At 41.2% G+C, this 5,870-nt stretch overlaps 1 non-coding gene across 1 annotated transcript; it reads right to left on the bottom strand.

The window, feature by feature from the left end:
* Window positions 1-4,939: 4,939 nt before the first annotated feature.
* Window positions 4,940-5,046, bottom strand: LOC123378965. Its single transcript, XR_006582787.1, has one exon. It is a non-coding gene; the product is annotated as a U6 spliceosomal RNA (small nuclear RNA).
* Window positions 5,047-5,870: the final 824 nt, after the last annotated feature.

The raw sequence follows: 5,870 nt of genomic DNA on the forward strand, positions 1-5,870 counted from the left end.
TTTCTTCTCTAGGGTTTTGATGGTTCCCTGTCTCACATTCAGGTCCTTTATCCATTTTGAGTTTATTTTTGTGAATGGTGTGAGAAAGCGGTCTGGTTTCAACCTTCTGAATGTTGCTGTCCAGTTCTCCCAGCACTATTTGTTAAAGACACTGTCTTTTTTCCATTGGATATTCTTTCCTGCTTTGTCAAAGATGAGTTGGCCATACGTTTGTGGGTCTAGTTCTGGGGTTTCTATTCTATTCCATTGGTCTATGTGTCTGTTTTTGTGCCAATACCATGCTGTCTTGAGGATTACAGCTTTGTAGTAGAGGCTAAAGTCTGGGATTGTGATGCCTCCTGCTTTGGTCTTCTTCAAAATTACTTTGGCTATTCGGGGCCGTTTGTGGTTCCATATGAATTTTAGGATTGCTTGTTCTAGTTTCGAGAAGAATGCTGGTGCAATTTTGATTGGGATTGCATTGAATGTGTAGATAGCTTTGGGTAGTATTGACATTTTGACAATATTTATTCTTCCAACCCATGAACACAGAATGTTTTTCCATTTCTTTATATCTTCTTCAATTTCCTTCATAAGCTTTCTATAGTTTTCAGCATACAGATCTTGTACATCTTTGGTTAGATTTATTCCTAGGTATTTTATGCTTCTTGGTGCAATTGTGAATGGGATCAGTTTCTTTATTTGTCTTTCTGTTGCTTCATTATTACTGTATAAGAATGCAACTGATTTCTGTACATTGATTTTGTATCCTGTGACTTTGCTGAATTCATGTATCAGTTGTAGCAGACTTTTGATGGAGTCTATCGGATTTTCCATGTATAATATCATGTCATCTGCAAAAAGTGAAAGCTTGACTTCATCTTTGCCAATTTTGATGCCTTTGATTTCCTTGTGTTGTCTGATTGCTGATGCTAGCACTTCCAACACCATGTTAAAAAATAGCGGTGAGAGTGGACATCCCTGTCATGTTCCTGATCTCAGGCAGAAAGCTCTCAGTTTTTCCCCATTGAGGGTGATATTAGCTGTGGGCTTTTCATAAATGGCTTTTATGAGGTTTAAGTATGTTCCTTCTATCCCGACTTTCTCAAGGGTTTTTGTTAAAAAAGATGCTGAATTTTGTCAATTGCTTTTTCTGCATCGATTGACAGGCTCATATGGTTCTTATCTTTTCTTTTATTAATGTGATGTATCACGTTGATTGAGTTGCGAATGTTGAACCAGCCCTGCATCCCAGGAATGAATCCCACTTGATCATGGTGAATAATTCTTTTTATATGCTGTTGAATTCGATTTGCTAGTATCTTATTGAGAATGTTTGCATCCATATTCATCAGGGATATTGGCCTGTAGTTCTCTTTTTTTACTGGGTCTCTGTCTGGTTTAGGAATCAAAGTAATACTGGCTTCATAGAATGAGTCTGGAAGTTTTCCTTCCCTTTCTATTTTTTGGAATAGCTTGAGAAGGATAGGTATTATCTCTGCTTTAAATGTCTGGTAGAATTCCCCAGGGAAGCCATCTGGTCCTGGACTCTTATTTGTTGGGAGATTTTTGATAACTGATTCAATTTCTTCACTGGTTATGGGTCTGTTCAAGCTTTCTGTTTCCTCCAGTTAGAGTTTTGGAAGTGTGTGAGTGTTTAGGAATTTGTCCATTTCTTCCAGGTTGTCCAGTTTGTTGGCATACAATTTTTCATAGTATTCCCTGATAATTGCTTGTATCTCTGAGGGATTGGTTGTCATAATTCCATTTTCATTCATGATTTTATCTGTTTGGGTCCTCTCCCTTTTCTTTTTGAGAAGCCTGGCAAGAGGTTTGTCAATTTTGTTTATTTTTTCAAAAAACCAACTCTTGGTTTCATTGATCTGCTCTACAGTGTTTTTAGATTCTATATTGTTTATTTCTGCTCTGACATTTATTATTTCTCTTCTTCTGCTGGGTTTGGGGTATCTTTGCTGCTCTGCTTCTATTTCCTTTAGGTGTGCTGTTAGATTTTGTATTTGGGATTTTTCTTGTTTCTTGAGATAGGCCTGGATTGCAATGTATTTTCCTCTCAGGACTGCCTTCGCTGCATCCCAAAGCGTTTGGATTGTTGTATTTTCATTTTCGTTTGTTTCCATATATTTTTTAATTTCTTCTCTAATTGCCTGGTTGACCCATTCATTCGTTAGTAGGGTGTTCTTTAACCTCCATGCTTTTGGAGGTTTTCCAGACTTTTTCCTGTGGTTGATCTCAAGCTTCATAGCATTGTGGTCTGAAAGTATGCATGGTATGATCTCAATTCTTGTATACTTATGAAGGGCTGTTTTGTGACCCAGTATGTGATCTATCTTGGAGAATGTTCTATGTGCACTCGAGAAGAAAGTATATTCTTTTGCTTTGGGATGCAGAGTTCTAAATATATCTGTCAAGTCCCTCTAATCCAATGTATCATCCAGGGCCCTTGTTTCTTTATTGACCATGTGTCTAGATGATCTATCCATTGTGTAAGTGGGGTATTAAAGTCCCCTGCAATTACCACATTCTTGTCAATAATGTTGCTTATGTTTGTGAGTAATTGTTTTATATATTTGGGGGCTCCCGTATTCGGTGCATAGACATTTATAATTGTTAGTTCTTCTTGATGGATAGACCCTGTAATTATTATATAATGCCCTTCTTCATCTCTTGTTACAGCCTTTAATTTAAAGTCTAGTTTATCTGGTAAAGGAATGGCTACTCCAGCTTTCTTTTGACTTCCAGTGGCATGATAAATAGTTCTCCATCCCTTCACTCTCAATCTAAAGGTGTCCTCAGGTCTAAAATGAGTCTCTTGTGGACAGCAAATAGATGGGTCTTGTTTTTTTCATCCATTCTGATACCCTATGTCTTTTGGTTGGCACATTTAGTCCATTTACATTCAGTGTTATTATAGAAAGATATGGGTTTAGAGTCATTGTGATGTCCATAGGTTTCATGCTTGTAGCGATGTCTCTGGTACTTTGTCACAGGATCCTCCTTAGGATCTCTTGTAGGCCTGGTTTAGTAGTGATGAATTCCTTCAGTTTTTGTTTGTTTGGGAAGACCTTTATCTCTCCTTCTATTCTAAATGACAGACTTGCTGGATAAAGGATTCTCAGCTGCATATTTTTTCTGTTCATCACATTGAAGATCTCCTGCCATTACTTTGTGGGCTGCCAAGTTTCAGTAGAGAGATCCGTCACGAGTCTTATAGGTCTCCCTTTATATGTTAGAGCATGTTTATCCCTAGCTGCTTTCAGAATTTTCTCTTTTTCCTTGTATTTTGCCAGTTTGAGTATGATATGTCCTGCAGAAGATCGATTCAGGTTACATCTGAAGGGAGTTCTCTGTGCCTCTTGGATTTCAATGCCTTTTTCCTTCCCCAGATCAGGGAAGTTCTCAGCTATTATTTCTTCAAGTACACCTTCAACACCTTTCCCTCTCTCTTCCTCCTCTGGAATACTAATTATGCATAGATTATTTCTCTTCAGTGCATCACTTAGTTCTCTAATTTTCCCCTCATGCTCCTGGATTTTTTTATCTCTCTTTTTCTCAGCTTTTTCTTTTTCCATAATTTTATCTTCTAGTTCACCTATTCTCTCCTCTGCCTCTTCAATCCGAGCCATGGTCATCTCCATTTTATTTTGCAGCTCATTAATAGCATTTTTTAGCTCCTCCTGGCTGTTCCTTAGTCCCTTGATCTCTGTAGCAATAGATTCTCTGCTGTCCTTTATACTGTTTCAAGCCCAGCGATTAATTTTATGACTATTATTCTAAATTCACTTTCTCTTATATTGTTTAAATCATTTTTGATCAGTTCGTGAGCTGTCATTATATCCTGGAGATTCTTCTGAGGGGAATTCTTCAGTTTTGTCATTTTGGATAGTCCTTGGAGTGGTGCGGAACTGCAGGGCACTTCCCCTGTGCTGCCTTGAATAACTTGCATTGGTGGCCGGGGCCACAGTCAGATCTGATGTCTGCCCCCAGCCCACCGCTGGGGCCACAGTCAGACTGGTGTGTGCCTTCTCTTTCCCTCTCCTAGGGGCGGGATTCACTGTGGGGTGGCGTGGCCCATCTGGGCTACTTGCATACTGCCAGGCTTGTGGTGCTGGGGATCTGGCGTATTAGCTGGGGTGGATCAGCAAGGTGCACGGGGGTAGGAGAGGCAGGCTCAGCTTGCTTTTCCTTCGGCGATCCGCTTTGGGAGGGGCCCTGCGGCACTGGGAGGGAATCAGACCTGCCGCCCGAGGGATGGATCCACAGAAGCGCAGCCTTGGGTGTTTGCGTGGTGTAAGCAAGTTCCCTGGCCGGAACCGGTTCCCTTTGGGATTTTGGCTGGGGGATGGGCAAGTGAGATGGCGCTGGCGAGCGCCTTTGTTCCCCGCCAAGCTGCTCTCTGTCCGGGGCTCAACAACTCTCCCTCCCGTTGTACTCCAGCCCTCCCGCTCTCTGAGCAGAGCTGTTAGCTTATAACCTTCCAGATGTTAAGTCCCGCTTGCTGTCGGAACACACTCCCTCTGGCCCCTCTGCCTTTGCAAGCCAGACTGGGGGCCTCTGCTTTGCCGGAGGGCTGCCCCTCCACCCTGGCTCCCTCCCACCAGTCTGTGTAGCGCGCACCGCCTCTCCACCCTTCCTACCCTCTTCCATGGTCCTCTCGTCTGTGCTTGGCTCCAGAGAATCCATTCTGCTAGTCTTCTGGTAGTTTTCTGGGTTATTTAGGCAGGCGTGGGTGGAATCTAAGTGATCCATTGAATGATTTTTTTTTAATATATGAAATTTATTGACAAATTGGTTTCCATACAACACCCAGTGCTTATCCCAAAAGGTGCCCTCCTCAATACCCATCCCCCACCCTCTCCTCCCTCCCACCCCCCATCAACCCTCAGTTTGTTCTCAGTTTTTAACAGTCTCTTATGCTTGGCTCTCTCCCACTCTAACCTCTAAAAATATGGAACGCTTCATGAATTTGCGTGTCATCCTTGCGCAGGGGCCATGCTAATCTTCTCTGTATCGTTCCAATTTTAGTATATGTGCTGCCGAAGCAAGCACCCATTGAATGATTTTTTAACACGACCTTAAACTCTTTGTAAAATGCTAATACTTTGTAAAATAAGGATGCTAACAAAAATTGTAGAAAGACCTTGCATTATATCAGACACAGGATGGTGCTTTTAATAAAAGAATGTGTCTTTCCAATTCTTTACTTTAAAATAAGGTCAACACCCTTCTCATCCTCATTGTATGTATCTGTCATCATCAGGTTATGCTAAAACAACAAATACCCTCCAAATATTAGGGGCTAAAAACATTCCAAATTTATTTTTTATTCATGCTACTATCTATCATGGATAGTTGAGGCATTACTTCACATGTTCCTCCGACTCAGATGGTGGGAGTTCTGTGATCTGGAATGTCACCAGTCACTGCAGCAAAGCCTTACCCATTTTTTCCCAGAAGGAACACACATCACTTTCATTGATATTTTATTGACTGTAGCTAGCCACATGGTTGGCCATGCCTAACCCAGGAGGATAAGATAGTGAGATCTCTGCATGCCCAGCAAAGGGAAGGGAGCCAGTTAAATTGTGGAGCACCATCAATGTCTATCATTGACTATTTCCTTTTTTTACCTTTCTGAGCTCAAAAACAAGATTTCCCTTTACTGGGATTTTTGTACTTTTGGTGCTATGGATATTTAAAATATAAATGACATACAATGGGACCAGAGTGTATAACTTTGCCTTTTATGTTCTTCCTTGAAACTACTTGAGAGGACGCAGAGTAGAAAGTGGGCTCTTATCTGTGAAGATAGATGTCTAGATATTTTAGTTGCCTAGTCACAGCACTTTCTTCTTTTAGAGGGAAGGAAAGGT

The sequence above is a fragment of the Felis catus genome, chromosome B4 (assembly GCF_018350175.1).
Source record: "Felis catus isolate Fca126 chromosome B4, F.catus_Fca126_mat1.0, whole genome shotgun sequence".
Taxonomy (NCBI): domain Eukaryota; kingdom Metazoa; phylum Chordata; class Mammalia; order Carnivora; family Felidae; genus Felis; species Felis catus.